Source organism: Pomacea canaliculata, linkage group LG3 (assembly GCF_003073045.1).
Source record: "Pomacea canaliculata isolate SZHN2017 linkage group LG3, ASM307304v1, whole genome shotgun sequence".
Taxonomy (NCBI): domain Eukaryota; kingdom Metazoa; phylum Mollusca; class Gastropoda; order Architaenioglossa; family Ampullariidae; genus Pomacea; species Pomacea canaliculata.
This window is the reverse complement of record NC_037592.1, coordinates 13,601,963-13,618,259: the sequence shown is the minus strand read 5'-3', so window position 1 is coordinate 13,618,259 and position 16,297 is coordinate 13,601,963. Positions and strand designations below refer to the sequence as shown.

Here is a 16,297-nt window from a genome sequence, read left to right as displayed (position 1 = left end):
AGTGACAATCAATCAAGGGTCAGCAGCTGCCCGTTTACCTTTAACATTCAAAAGCCTTTAAGAAATAGTAGCAATGTTGAACCTCGTTACAGAAGAAAACAGAAGGAAAAAGATAAAAACGCCTTCCGTCGATTGCGAAATTGATGATGGAACAGAAAAAGAGAAATATCAAAGTGTCAAAATATTAGGTGAGATTGCTACTGCTGGAGGAAATCTTATCTAGACAACACTGGCCTCGAAAATGTCGAAGTTGAACTTGAGGGAGGGGGATGCGAAGAAATGTGTGGTTGTTGTTGCTGTCAGGGTCAAATGCTTGTAGCATCATCACCGCTCCTTCACGCCTCTGCCGAGGTTGTTTTTCGTTGGCAGATGTGCGTCGAAGTAAATGCTGGTGATGTTGGTGTTCATGTCTTCATGTATGTAAATGATTGCACAATAATTCGAATGGAATTGGAGTCTTAATGACAGATAACAGCAAGTGTCCCCGTGCACGTTCTCTCTCTCTCTCACACACACACGCGCGCATGCACACAAGAGACAAAAGGAAAAAGAGAAAAGAGAGGGAGGAAATCTGATACTTTGATAGTAAACTCGGATGTGTCTTCTGAGATTTGCTTTTTCTCAAGTAGATGCAATTAAAATAAATTCTACCCGAAGTTGTAACGTTTTTAACGAAAGAGTGTGTTGAATGTGTTTGCGAGCGCGTGTAACATCTGCATGTAAACCACGCTCGCCGCACTCTTTCACCTTTTTCAACAAAAAGGTCCGGCCAACGATTAACACATTTAATGTTTATGAAATTAACTAACGATGAGATGAGGATGAATCAAAATAAAATAACGCTACCCCCTCCAGCGTCAACCTCTTCCAAACGTTTCTCAGACGGTTGGCGCTGACGAAATCACTGACCAGCAGGTTGATCCACTGAATTTCTTCACGCAGTTCGTGAAGTTAACTGTGAAGTTAACTGTGAAGTCCACTGAATTTCTTCACGCAGTTCGTGAAGATAAAAGATAAAATCCGTATCGGCGAAGATATTATATTCCGCTTGGATTGATTACTGTACCACACTGGGTAATACTCCACACGATAATACTCCACTGGACGCACGTCGGCTATCCGTTGCTGGCAGTTAACCATATACTGTACACTCCCCACGGAGCTCTGTACACACCAACTGCTTGGTCTCGTCTGTTGCTAGAAACGTTAGATCCCCTAGGTTAACTCGTTCTTTTTCTCTTCCTGACCAATCAGGCACCCTTAGCGACCAGGTAACTAGGACGACCTCCTAACCGTCTTTCATGGAGACTCTCTCAACCAATCACGAGTACTCCATGGCTCTCCATAGCCTACCGTCGCCCTAGTTACACTGTCTCAGTTCATTTTACGTCATTCACTATATGACACAAAAGAATCGTCACGCAGAGCTACGTCAGCGCTCGCGCGACTGCTCTTCCCTGACCACAGGGAAAGTTAAGAATAAAAATGAATCTAACTAGATTCGACTCAATCGCGAATCGTTACACAAGTGCCGTTGAAAAAACAAACATCTCCTTTCGGAGACAGGGTTGGAGGAACAAATGCCCACACTTTCCTCGTTGATCTGCAGCAACAAGAGGTTTTATAATGCTAAGAATACAGAAAACGACTAACATTTGTGGCCTTGTGAGTATAAGTCATGTGACTGCATCTTACGTGTACAGCAATAGTAACTTGTTCGCTGAAGAACATAAGCAGCACAAACATCTCCATAGGCAAAAAGGAATGCTCTCATGAGGGTAAAGAGAGAATTTGCACCTGCTAAACACCCATATACCGTTAGACAAAAAGAAACATTGTCCCCTGCAACTGTGACATTTGTCAAGGGCTGTGTTGAATCATCTGAAGGCAGGTGAAACCAACGATGATGTGGAATATACCTTGATTTAAGACAAAAGCTAGTGTTAATTGGACGATCCATCTTGGACGATCCAGCTGGCCGTTAACTAAAGTGTCACTAAAAGTAGTGCAACTCGAAGTTATTGATGTCATCATCTAAAAATAGTACAACACATAGTCATTGGTGTCACCATCTAAAGATAGTACAACACATAATCACTGATGTCACCATCTAAAGATAGTACAACACATAATCACTGATGTCACCATTAAAGATAGTAGAACACAGTCATTAGTGTCACCATCTGCCTTGTCCCAAGCACGAATAGCAATACAACAGTACCATTTGACCCCGGTATCCTAAGTATCCTAAGCCCCAATCTCTTTTACCTAAGCAGGAGTCCAACCACCATTGGTAGGTGCTCCAACCCTCTCCCCTGCAAATGTTATGTTCAGCTGCAGTCACCTTTTACATGGCCATGGAGAACATGCTTGTCCTGTCTTCTTACATATCACTGGGTTATACCGAACTTTCATTACCATGTGTCACTGAGTGCTACAGCACTTCCACCTAACCACCAGACTGTGTCACTGAGGTGTGACACAGTCCTTCATTACCAACTCTATCATTGTGTTTAACAAAGTCCTTCATTATTACGAATCCTGCTTCACTGGGGTTATCTCGGTCCTTCATTACCAATTTTGTGTCACCGGATGCGGCCTTGCGCTAGTATATATGGCATAAGCAGTTATGATAAAATTCCTCCAGTGCTTTCGTCACCTATGAAATTATCTCCCTTGCCCACCAAGGAACGAGGTCAATAATGGTAGCCAAGGCGATTATGAAATTGAGCTTTAAGATGTGACAGGGTAATAAATCTGTACACTGCTAATTTTATTTGTTATTTTTCCGTAAAAAGCACATTTACATTTACAGATTTCAATAGCACTCGAGGTGTGACATCTCAAGTTCTCTGAGCGATTGCCACAGCTGAATTCGAGACCGCCGCCATGTCCAATCTCTGGAAACTGGTACTTTTAACCCATTGCCGAAATGCCAACGAAAATATCGATGTTCGTATGCTTTTGTTTAACGAGCAAGTTTGAAACATTGCTTGTGAATTTGATATTTAATATCTAGTAATAATACTCCGCTGTTCACAAGTTTGCACCTGGACTAACCTTTAGCAATCACAGCTACGGCGGTTAGTTATAGACCTGTGAACCTAACCAGCTACAGCTTTAGGCTTTTAGAATTTATATTCTGAAATATTTCAGCAAATGATTCATATGTTCAGAATGCTGGTCACTGAACAAGATATTTGACTGCCAAGTAAACGATTTCGTGAGACGCCTTTATGTGATGCCGGGTACTACAGTCGAACACTCAATGGGTTGTATTTTAACCACACACACACACGCACTAGCACACACACACACACACACACACACACACAGGCGCGCGCGCGCGCACACACACAAACAGACCAGAAATGGCGAGAGTTAATTGCTCCAAACATTAAATGCCTCCCATTCTGCAAACCAATGTGGAGTTATTGTCTGTATCAGTTATAAGATTCAAGACAGAGGCATAATCAACAACTGTTTAGTTTCCAGAGTAATAAGCAGCCATGCAAGGAGTGGTTCCTTCGTTTATTTCTTTCACGCTTCTGTCGTTGCTGTTATTTGTCGAGTGACTATAAATAACTCTTGTCTACACCCATTCAATATATGATTGTTGTTTACATATCGCAAGCCGTCAGCCATGATTTGTTCTTGTCTTGTCTGTCCATCTGGCTTTGACAACCATTATCAGAGAGAGAGAAAGAAGAAAGAGAAATAGGAGTAAGCGAGAATACAACTACAAATACGAGCAACAAATAATTTACTTGTTAACCCTTTGAACTCATTCAAATGGATTGGTACACAACATATTATAAGAAAGTTTATAATACACGCCACGGGATGAAGAATATGTTTTAATGTGGCGCAGACACCTACAAAATCTAAATCTTTATTTCTACCTAATATATAGTTGCATTCCTGCCAGTAACAATAATCATTTTCTTAAAACTTCTAATGAAACTGCGAACTAATCCATCTCCTAGGAGGGAGAGTAAGGGGAAAGGAATGGGAGAGGAGGCAGAAGAAGAAAAAACTTAATCACATGTTCAGTGAACTTTCTACAAGAACTTGATAAATATCAAGCATTAAAAATAACAGTTCGTCCAACTTTCACGGCCAGCCTTCATACCCTGACGTGGGCGTCGAAGTAGGGAGTGTCGGCATCTGCCTCGTCCTGAAGTTCATTAACTTTTTCCTGTTTTCCGCCCCCATAGTTATGCTCATATTGTCTTTCAATCTCTCTTGTCAAATAAATAGAAATAAGAACCCTAAGCGAAAATGTCAGCATACATATATCCATGTTTACGCCTATATTTTTACATATGTATAACGATAACGACTCCCTCTTCACCGTTGTTCTCAAAAACATAATGGTAAATATTACTTTGACCTTCGTTCCCTGCACATTACGTGAGCTCCCACAATAATTGCAGTCTCATATCGATTGTCAATTTTCCTTCTCTAGTATTTCTTGTGTCTGTCTCTTTATGACTTCAAGGTGGGAAGATGTGGGAAGGCGACGAAGACGATCATTAGGTGTCCATGACTCCACGCTCTTCCAGCGAGTGCACTGCCACCTGCGGTCGAGAGACGTACGAAAATAGACCGCAGTTTTTCAAGGGCACGTCTTTCGCAGGCGTCGTAGCCAATCGGCGCGCAGCTCTCGCCGGCAGCCTCGTGCACTGTCATGTGGCGAGTGGGCCATGACTCGGAGTTGCTGTGTGTGACAAGAGATGGGCCATGCCAGGACACATTTCTCGGCATCCAGGTGAAGTCTCATGGAATTAACTGCTTGGGTGAGTATCTTTCTTCCAGTTTACTTTTCCGATTTAGCCGCTAACCATTTTCCCCTTCAAAACTGTCTTACCAGCCGACAGGTTCTAACCTTGAACTTGGAAGGCATGGCACCTCTTATTCACGCCGAACAGTTTCAGCCGAGTAAGCGCGGAGTGCGTCCGTACGTACGAATGGGCGAGAGATTAGGTAACGATGTCCTTATAGGCGAGAGTGACGGATGACTTGCAGGCTTTAAAAAAGAAAAGAGTTTGAGTCCTGAGTTTTGACAGCTTGTGTGTCGTACTCTCTGTCAAGCACAAGTAGGATGTAATGTCGTGACGCGATGGTGTGGGAATTACCCTCGTTTGGTTTTTACCTATCTGGCGAGTGTTATTGACCTCCGAGTCGCACGGGGCGGCTTGCGTTTCGGTCCACCTTGAGTGCACGGCGAAAGTTCACGGTTAAGAACACGCTTTTTACGCCAGGGCGTGGTCGAGTGCTCGAAAAGAATAATAGAAAAACGACAGAACCAAAAGGGGTGGAATTATCAATTTATATGATTTAACATTTGACGCACACGTATTTTCTCTCCTTCTCTCAATTCGCTCTCTTTCTTCCCTCCCCCCTTACCTTCTTTATAATTCAATATAGTGTGTATATATATATATTTTGTCTTGCATAAGTGAATATCTATGCTTTAACCATCGTTCCTCAGGTACATCTTTCTTTCTCGTTGTGTTGTGTCTGTAGATATACAATGACAGTATTAACCATCATTTTTATAATTTTTTTTCTCTCTCTCTATATATATAGTACATATATATAGATACCTCCCCATACACGAATCATCTTTCTTCTAATAAATATCACCCTCTCTTTACCTGACACCATTAACCATCGTTTTCATAATTTTCTCGCCGTCTGTTCATCCCTCCTTACACAGGACAGCCATCGATCTCCGTATAATGTTTTTCGCTCTAATATATATGTATGTAACATACATGACATCATTAACCATTACTCAGGAAGGCGTCACCTTTTTACTTTTTTATGATACCCTTCAGCGACAGTAAATACGAAACCAAGAGGAGACTTTGCCCCGCAGCAACATAGATAAACCAGGGGTAAGATCTTATCTTCGTAGTCATAAAGCAGTTTCCACCCCAAATGGATATTGTTCTACCCATGGAAGCAGTGGCAAAGATGCCTTGGAGCCAAATTCATTAAGCGAGGGTGAGACGCTGCACAGGGGTAAAATGGGAAAATCAAGGGAAGACATCTTGTCTCCGTGGTCAGGATCGCGTTATGCTACTTACTATAAGGAATCTTTACAACAGATTCATAATTTACAGTCCCATGGACAAATCAGCAACCACGAGATCTGGATGTCATTTTATTGAGACAAGACGCTCTTTAACCTTACCTTCGTTTCATGAATACGGCCTCGGGGGTAAAAAAAAAAACCCCAATAACAACAAATACACAAATAAAGCAACTGTTATGGATAAAAAGCGGAAGTGGTTGTCCATATTAGATTGAGCGACGAAACATAAGTCCCATGCGCCTATGTCGTCGTCAATGGCTCGTTTTGTGTCCTAAATCTCCGGTGTCAACCTCTCCAAGGAACTGAGTCTTTGCAGTCCAAAATATTTCAAACAAAGCACTTTATTTACCGTTTATACAACAGTGTCCACTTGTATACACACTGGGAAATCGGCGACACACGCCGAAAACACAATCATCAGCGACACACGCTGAAACTCCTGCTACTGACAGCGACACACAAGAACTCTGACCACAGCGACACTCGCTGACTAAAGGCGACACACACCCGAACACAAGCTAGCGGCGACACACGCACGCAATAGCTTCCGTAATGCTGTACTGTTCACTCTGATTCCGACTTTCACAACACTCCACTCTCATCGCTAATATTTACAATGTACAAAGAGTTCTGGAAACATCCAGGTTTTACTAGTCACGCATGCGTCCTCCCGCACCGAAGATTACAGGTACCAACTACCAGAGCTCACTCACCTGTTAGAATGATCTAGGCAGGCTGGGTCACAGCCGTGCGGCCGATACTGGCAGGTCAGGCGGGGTCAGGATACCTCATCAAAGCGCCGGCAGCGCCGGGCGACACCTTGTACAGACCGCCACAATATTTAATTTGTAACAGCAACACCCGCGGGTACGGTCATCACTTTGCAACCACGGAGACAAGACGCTTCCCTTTGATTTCCCCGTTTTACCCCCGCGGCAACGACATACAATCGTTTCATATCTGCCCAATCTGGTGAGAAGTCAAGGGAGACATTTTTGAGGCACACGCCCGGGGTTGCCTCGAGCATGTACCCATTGTTGTAGGTGGGGTGCACTGTGCAGCATTATTAGCGCGGTTGTATTTTCACCGCACACACACTGTGCGTTGTCACTGCTGCAGCAAGACGTACGGCAAGGGGACGCCGACACATAGAATAACGTAAGCGATGAAGGAGGATGACCGCGAGTAGACCAGGATCGATGCCAGCACTTCCTGTCAGGGACGAGGCACTACTGCAGACTACTCACACTCCGCACCACGGCCACACAACAAATGCCTTCCACCCACCAAGATCAGTTGCTTAACTTTCCTTGATCTCCTGTCTTTCTTTTATTCTGTTCTTATAATCGCCCCGTTTGTTTTGTCTGAACTCCAGAGTAAGATCCGGGATGACTTTCAGTGTGTAGTGTTCAATCATTCTGTTGATATTTCTTTTTATTTGTAAATAGCCTGTCATTCAGCTCATTTTAACAGGGCAATATTCAGAGCGGATAAATGAATTAGTAACAAAAACTCAGGGTTTAAGGAGGCCTTAGCTGCTGAGCACTTGCTTTCTAGCCATTCTTTTGCAAGATGTAAATAGAACTAATATTTACTCCAAACACGCGAATGATGGTCACACACCGTGCGATGTTGTGAAGGCGCCACCTCCCGGTACGAACACTTGTCCCACGTTAGTACCATTATAAACCTACCCGAGACACTTGCCCTTAGTACATGTACCACCATAAGCTAACTCAAGAACACGCCAGTACACTACCCTGCTGATGGGACTATCATCCTTTAGAAGAAATCATCGCTTAACTGTTTTGTTGATAGCGTTGTCTGCCTCCACCGCCGCCGCTGCTGCTGCTGCTGATGATAACATAACGCGTAAGGCGCTAGACCTGAAAGAATGTATACGAATGTTCTTTTAGACACAGATTTTTTTCTCTTTTTGTTTGTTGTAGTCATCTACCCCTAGTTTAGACGAGTATGTTTTTAGTTGTGAAGAGTTCTGCAGTGCCTCCCTGTGCACCGAATAAACTCACGATGCAGCTGTCCAGCTGCCCTATACGCCACCTCACAGCACTGGGTTTGCGACTATTGCAGAACAAGTTCACAATCTCAAGGACAGGACACTAGCGACTTGAAGGTAGTGTGTGTATATATGTATACAAAATGAAACAGAAAGGGCCATATTACTCACTCGATGTCTTCATCGATGTCAGTAACAACAGACTGCGTGTTACTTTTATGGAAATTTAGCAGCAAAGTACTAATACTACTAACACCATTGCCATTTTATTTTTACTATCATTATTATGTTTTCCTGTTGTAAGACACTATCTTATGTTTACTTTCTAGTACGGTCATTCCAGCTCCATATGTAGATGATGATGATAAAAATGCAAAATTTGTAAAGCACATACTCATACTCCTAAGGAGCATGCTCCTAGTGCGAACACGAACGAAACATGGACAGCATACGAGGGACAGGAAAACAAACAAATAACACATGAACTATTAAAGAACTAACAACAGTACTAACGAAGAAAAAAGTCAAATACAGAAAACACAAAGAGGAACAAAATAACAAAAACAAGAACTGATAGTAACAGGATATTGCAAAAGGAAGGATGTGAAAAAGGACTAGCATTATGGGAAAGGTAGTTGGGAGTTGTGTTTGCGGAAGAAGTGCGTTTTCAGTGCACGTGTAAAGGATTCAGTAGTGGGTAGGTGGCGGATATTGACAGGGAGAGAGTTCCATTGTTTCCCTGACGGATGGCACTGATCTTGCATAACTCATAACAGGCAGACTGACAGACAGCTGTAACTTGTTTATCATAACAGGCAGACTGACAGACAGCTGTAACTTGTTTATCATAATAGGCAGACTGACAGACTGCTGTGACAGCAGGAGTCCTGTCTGAAGTGACACTGAATCCCAGGTTCCTGACGGAGGACGCAAAGGTGATGTTGGTGATAAATTATAGAGAGATGTCCCCTCGCCTGACAGGCTGAATAGGGCAGCTCTCTCTGTGTTTTTCTGTTTTGTTTACGATTTGGTTTAATTGCCATAAATTTGTACATCTTCATCTTCCTTTAGTTCCTCTGTGTGCTGGATTGTCTATGCTTTCTGCATTTCTTTTTATAGAATGGACAGATGAGATCGAAGATTTTGTCGACTAAAGGTCTCCGTATCCTGCCTCTTCCTTCACGGTCTGTGATTTGTACCATTCACTTCAACAATTGTGCACCCAAAAGTGCTTTGTAAACACATGTTTAATGATGTAATGGTTCTTCAGCTTTTTTACTTGGATGCCTTGATGAAACGATTGAAAAACAAATATGGACAGGGAAAACATCCATTGTCTTTCGTCGTTGATTCGGTGATCTCCCTTTTGCTACATGGTTGAAGATGACTGGTTTATTTTACAGGGTATTAGTCACGCTGATCTTCACCTGGCTTGATCTTCCTGCATTCTTCCTAAGAGAAACTGGCTATCCTGCTTCTTGTTCTTCTTTCTTTCTTCTAATATGAGCAAATTACACAAATAGCCGTTCACCAAAACAATGTCCTGCTATTTGTGTATAATTTCAGTTTCTTCATACCCCATCAAGATGTGAATGAATAAAATTACTTTCTTATGACACGGGCTTACCCCCAACAAGTTGCTCAGCCTCTCCTAATGGGTAACATAACCACATACCAAACTTTTTCAGTCTTAGCAGAGACACATTAAAATTAAGCTCAAAATTAGCAGAGTATGGATCAAAATAAGTAGTAGGAAAAGATTGACCTCAGTTGGTAGTCGTGACCTCGCACAAAGCTGATGCCAGAGCTTAGAGCATATTCTTATGTGTTGTCCAGTCCAAAATGCGGTCTTGTCTTCATTCCAAAGCCCAGGTCAGAATTGTAATTCTTGTACAAACCAATGTTTCGGTCATATTTTGGCTAGTAGCATCTTTTAATTGTAGCAAACCGATTCATTTTAATAAGAACTCATTTAAAAATAATTTTGTTCAGGAGTAGTCTCCCCTACTACGACCTCATTCTGTAGTGGCGTGCAAGCATTTAACACATACAGGGATGTCTTCGCGAGATAATCAGTCCTTGACTCTGCACCGGAGCTACAGGTCGAGCTCGAGGTAGACAAAAGGTGTGGCGCGAGGTTGGTTAATGACCTCATCGACTTCATTGCCGGATTGCGTTCGCCTGTAATTCTAATGGACTAAGTGAAAGTCACGGAGGTTGTGGAGAAGCTGACTTGACACCTGCACGCACTTCCACTCCTCCCTTCCTCCGGTGAACTGGGCAGCGGAAGTATTTTTTCCCAGGATTATATATGGGGCACTAAAAATCTCAGCCACTGAAAATTCATTTGGAGAAAGTAGGACAAGTAACATGCAGGATTATTTAGTGCAATTTTTTGGGGAGGGATTGGGCTGAGGTGAAGATGCTGTAGTGTAGGGCTAAGAGCTTGGTTTTTGTAGGTTCCGTAATATTTGTTATTTTAGTTATTTTTTAATAGGTATTTTGTTTTACTTGTTCGTTCTTCCATGTGTATGAGTTTGTGGCTACAATATTAAAGCGTTGAAGTTTTAGTTAAGGTTAGGTCTGGAATTAAGGCTTTTGTTAAAAGATCGATAACAAGGGGATGGGTATCACTTGTAGTATTCTTAGCTGCTACTCCTCCTTCTACTACTACTAATAAGTAGAGCGCATTTTTCCGTGTGGAGTCGAGCTCAGTACCCGAAAGACAACAAGAAATACGGTCAGTAGCAAGCGGACAGACACCGCAGACACCGTGGCAAGGACGAAGGAAGGAAGTGCGGAGTGAGCAGAAGAGTTCACAGGGTGAGAAGAGGATCTATCGTCTTTTAGCATGCGTCGTCACCCCAGCTCGAGTACTATGCGATAATTGAGTTCCGGGTGCATCTCCCACCCCCGTGTAATTACGGGGAGAACTCTATCTCTCACACTCAAATGTTGACAAATGAGAGCAATTATGGTCTTGGCCTAAGGACCGAAGTTAAGTGGCAGTCACAAAGACTACAACGAGGTCACACGCAACTCTCTCTCTCTCTCGTTTTCATACAGATGCACGCGAACAGCAGCGATTAGATACGTGTTATTGTATTCAACAAGCCAAATTTTGGAAAAGCATTGACAGCTTTTGTAAACTTTTCGGATACCGTTAAGCCATTGGTACAATCGCCCTAGAGATGGATCGTACGTCTTGCCTCCGTAGTTGTTCTGGAATCAAGTTCAAGTTCATCTTCAGCCTGTTCCGAGTGTAGGAGGCAGCTAGCGATCAAGGTAAGAAGACCTTTGCTGTGAGTGGGTGGATAGGTGGAGCACGCGGGAAGTTTTGTTACCGCCGTGCACGTCCACGTATTGTGTGCGTGGGTGCGTGCGTACACCTACACGCGCGACCTGGACACACTAGGACTTGTGATGATCAATCGATGCGACGCCGAGACTGGACTCCTTAAGGAGCCTGACAGGAACTGGATAGCCTATTGCCGCACAGCTTGTGGCTGGCTTGTAGGTTAATTGTGTTGTGAGACCCGCGCTGCTTGAGTTGAGCCCACACACTCGCACTTCTTGTTTCAGGATCAAATGGCTGCGCGTGTTTATTTATAATTTGTTTTGTTCTTCACGAGTGGCACATCGAGTGCTAAAGGCTGCACTACGAAGTGTTTTACTACCTGGATTATCTTGCAAAATGATGATTAAACAATAAACAGAGACAGGAAACAATGCCACAAACCATAAAAGTAAGCACCAGGTGGCTGTGAAACGGCTGCTCCCCTCCCTCCTTTACCTTAATGATGCTAGGGCTATGATTAACCTTAGATATTAACTAAGCGAAAAGGTAATCAAGTTTATTTCGTTTTCCTTGTACTATAACTACATCTTTTTCTGATATTGAGGTCACTGAATTTACCATGCAAAATACAAAGTTTTTTTCTCATTAATGCAAGATTGGTCTTTTTCAAATGAAGAATAATTGTTTTTATAGATTAAATGTTCACACACTGTGTCATCAGTCTATGTCAAAATCCATTGTAGTTATATGTGTGTGAGTGAGTGAGAGAGAGAGAGTAACCGTTTTCCTTCTGCTGCCACTGGTGCATCGTGGGGTGCTAAATAAGTCTGACATGAAGATCGATGTGTCTAAAAATACACCTGAGTGAGACGATTATGTCAGCCTGCATACGCAAAGAAATCTATTTTTGGAGCCCAGCGCCTGTTGCGCGAGTCGCACAATCGAGAATCGTTGAGCTGTTTATCAAAGTTTTTTTCCCCCTACAGTTGTTTACCAAAAGTGTAATTTTTTTCTGCTGTTGTTTATCAAAGTTGTTATTGTTCTTCGCACACAGATGGTGTTCCAGAAAAATAAGTGTATTTTTTAAAAAAATATTCTATTCGTAAATCACAGACAGCACCAAGATATTGCAGATATTGTCCATAATGATGGCTGAAAACTGTTCAGAGGTTTGTTGTTGCTCCATTCTGTTATTCTGTTTCTTATTTGTTTGCTTGGATTTTTTTAATTATTATTTAACGATATCTCTCAAATAGAAGCCTGATTTTTGCGCTAACGATATAACTGGAGCCTTTCATATGTGATAAATTATTTTGGAGAAACCGTTGTGGCGCCATTTGCAATTTACACTTTTTAATGTTTAAACAGAAACTCATATTCCTCAATGCTGGAATCAAACACACTTTTCGCTCGTGCAAACTCAGGATGGACGCGCGTTCACTGACATTAGAGGACCAGAATAACTCAGCACGACTGTGTGAAAATTTGCAGACCACTGATAGTGTGGACTGACCAACACATTTCATTTAAGGGACGCAAGAGAACTAGGCTTGAAGCAGAACAAGTCGCTGTTTGGTTGAGTCATATAAACGGTTTACTGCCACCTTGCCGGGATTTGAACCATGAAGATTGCCGTTCAGACTGACTTGGTAACAAACTAGCGGCTTACCGCTGCGCTACCAGGGCTCCTGATCTGGTAACTACTCCGCACTCTCTGATGCAAGAAGGTGGAGTTACTTTCAGTGAATTCCCCTTGCTCCTGCAACCACGACGGAACTGCCTTCTCTCTTTTTCTATGTTTACTTTGTCATAGTGAAGAAAACAGCACTGCTTACTACAGGTAAGCCTAGAAGACAAATGGCTTTTATTTCAAACCCGTCGGAAAAGAGGCTGGAGAAAATGAACAACGTGTAATGGCCTTAACATTTTCGGGAGGGCGACGACAAAAAGAGCAATCCCTGAAGGCCATGAGACGCGAGCACTGGCTAAAAGTCTGTTTATGTTTTGCTATTATTGATGGGTCACTGCAACACCACAGCCAAAGCAACAGACATGTATCATGTATCAGTGAGATGCATGTACACAACATTCCGAGGGTTTGACATGCTCAGTCCCTGGAAATTGAGTATGTTTTCTTTTTTTTTCCTTTTTATTTTTTATTGGTTGTCTTTCTTTGTGACGTGAGGTTTGGGATCCCTATCTTCATTTCATCTCACGTAAGATCTGTTTCAGGTGCAAAGAGAGTTGGGGACGCAACACAGCAAGTCATACACCCCTACCTCCATAGCAGTTGTATCAACAGAAAAGAAAGTTTCATGAAAGTACAAAAAACAAAAAAGGCCAGAGAGTTAAGTTTATGTTGCTTAATATAAAGCAGAGCAGCTGCAAGATGACGCAGATGTGGCAGCAGAGAGACTGGTAGTCGATGATCGAAGAAGTCCGTACAAAAAAAAAAAAAAAGCAGCATGGCGCAGGCACAGCAAAACAACTCAGAAGATAGGAAGTGACGTAACAGAAGTACGGGTGAACAGTAGACACGAAGCTTGATCTAGATCTACGAGCCAAGACAAGATGATGAAGAACGATCGCCCTGTATTCAGTTAGGCAAAGGGACATCACTCCAATTTGCGCGCGTGTGTGCACGCTTTTCGTGTGTGTGTGAGCCATTCCAACGCGTTAGTTCTGATACTTCGTGTCTATACAAAGGTCCATTAGCTGCCCTAGGAGACTGTAGATCAGTTAACAGTGCGTGCCTCGGGGCGGGGGACAGCAGCAGACAAGGGGCGGCAACCGCCAGCTGTTTGTAAGCAGGTGGAGGGAGGGAGAGAGGGTGGAGGTTAGGTGTGAGATTCCGGCTGAAACGCGAGAACAAAGGATCGGCTTCTAGCACTGCGCCTACTCTCGTGAACTGTTCTTGTCACGAAGGCGTTGCTTCACACAACACATATCAATAGTCTCACGAGAAGACTTGAAAGACTATGAATGGGCACAGCATAGTACTTCTTCAAATGGTGGATCAGTCATCTTCTTGAGATGCAGATTTCCGAGTACATTGCTGAAAGTGGTCGAAAACATTGACATCAAGATTGTACATGGATGTCAGGGGTACTGCATACAGTGGGGCAGCTGTGCATATCCTACGAATGACGTCACAGATTTACCCTCTTTATTGTGGAGTTGTGTTTCATATCTGCTTATATAGTGAGCACAATAATGCAGTGATTTGGAAAGAAAACCTCGTGCAGTTTTGTTATAAAGTCTGACTGTCTTGGGTCTGCTTCACAAGAACTCCCAGGGGCGGTGGTTATAAAGCAAGGGTAAGTCTTGGCCCTTAGGCGACCTGGGGAACTCGAGGACAAGCGTCTTGTATTTGAAATCGTGAAGCGGTTTCCAGATCCCGCAGATGTTGTTTTACCAATGGAATCGTAGTTATAAAGCGATGGAAAGGTGCCCTTGGGCAATATAATATGAAACAGTGCCCACGGGGTCTGGGCATCGCTTTTGAGTTTTGGTTTGACGCTTTTCCTTGATTTCCCTATTTTACTTTGGATATAGCAAACAGCTTTACCTCCAGAATAACGTGTTGTAGACACTTAATCTGCTGTCATTACAAAAGGTTTTAAGCTACAACAGCTTGTACTTGAAAACTTAGAAAGGGGTAGAAGAAAAGAAAATGGAATATGATTATGCTAGTCCTATACACATTTTAAAGAGCAAAACCCATTCGCTAAACACTTCCCTACTCCCAAGGGAGATCACCTGTTCCTCAATTTTTAGGACCCATTAAAATGTCGCAGGTTTTTTTTTTTTTTTTTTTTTTTTTTTTTGAGGCAGCATATACTGTATAAGTACAGCTGAAAGTCTGGATTTCGTGTCCTCCCTTCAGGCGTGCATTTTAACGTGAGGAGAGGCGATTGAGCGCGAGGTAAGCACGCAGACGTGTTTGATATCCTGCGGGAGCCAGTATCGAACCTCGAATAGTTGCTGGAATGTCCAAAGTAGGAACAAAATTTTCCACATGCCTTGGTGCGTAGACTATAGGTACATCTAGATGCAGCCTTTAGCAAATAGATCTTTCTCGAGAATCATGCATGCAGGTGACGTTCGCCTCAAGCGTTTGACCTCTTCCGGGTGTTATGTCGACTTATAGCTGCGTTTACTAATACCTTATTCCCCAAACAGTAACTAACATTATTTATTGGTGTTTAAATAATGCTGTGTAATGAGCAGGGTAGGTCTCGTATTGTTCCCTGTATGAATGATGTCTTGTGTCTGACGTCTTGTGTACGTCATTTTTTCCACGTCACTTGAAAGCAGAAAAACACGTCATATATCAGAAAAGCAGTTGCTCTCTAATGGCCAAAGCAACAGTCTTCTTCCGCCATGTTACAATGACTTTCCTCTGATCTTGTGCCTCTTCGACCCTATTCACCTACAAATCTCTTCATCCTCATTGTCATCTGCGGGGGCTCGTCGAGCGTTGTGTGTGCGTGATACGTCGTGCGTATGTAAGGTAAGTGTACGTTCGTCTTATTCTTCAACAAGGCTGATATTGGTTACACGACCTGCATGAAATCTCTCATACAAAGGAAGTCTGCACGTATTAGTTTAAGAAGCAGATTAAAGTTAACGTCAGTTCCTTTGCTATTATGAATGAAATGTTCACTGATTTCCGGAAACAAATCCCACGAGGGAATATCAGTAAGCATTCTGGCCACTACAGTTTTCTCTCATTGACTAGACTTCCCTTTTTTTAATGTTCACAGTCGACTGCAAAACAGTTTAAAAGTGTCTTAAGATTTTAAGAACAATAACTGATGGCACAACTACTCCCTTACCCTTGTTTTTTAACTTTAAAAGACCAGATAGACACTCAGAT

At 42.7% G+C, this 16,297-nt stretch overlaps 1 protein-coding gene across 2 annotated transcripts in view; it reads left to right on the top strand.

Annotated features, from left to right (window-relative positions):
* Nucleotides 1-4,535: 4,535 nt before the first annotated feature.
* The window catches only part of LOC112559240 (protein cycle-like), a 69,972-nt gene continuing 58,210 nt past the window's right edge, over nucleotides 4,536-16,297 (top strand). Inside the window, exon 1 of one of the 2 annotated variants that reach the window (XM_025230311.1) lies at nucleotides 4,536-4,799. The gene's annotated coding sequence lies outside the window, so the exon portion shown is untranslated. Of the gene's footprint in view, nucleotides 4,800-15,801; nucleotides 15,932-16,297 lie in introns of those variants that run through there. The other variant, XM_025230313.1, reaches the window with a different exon arrangement.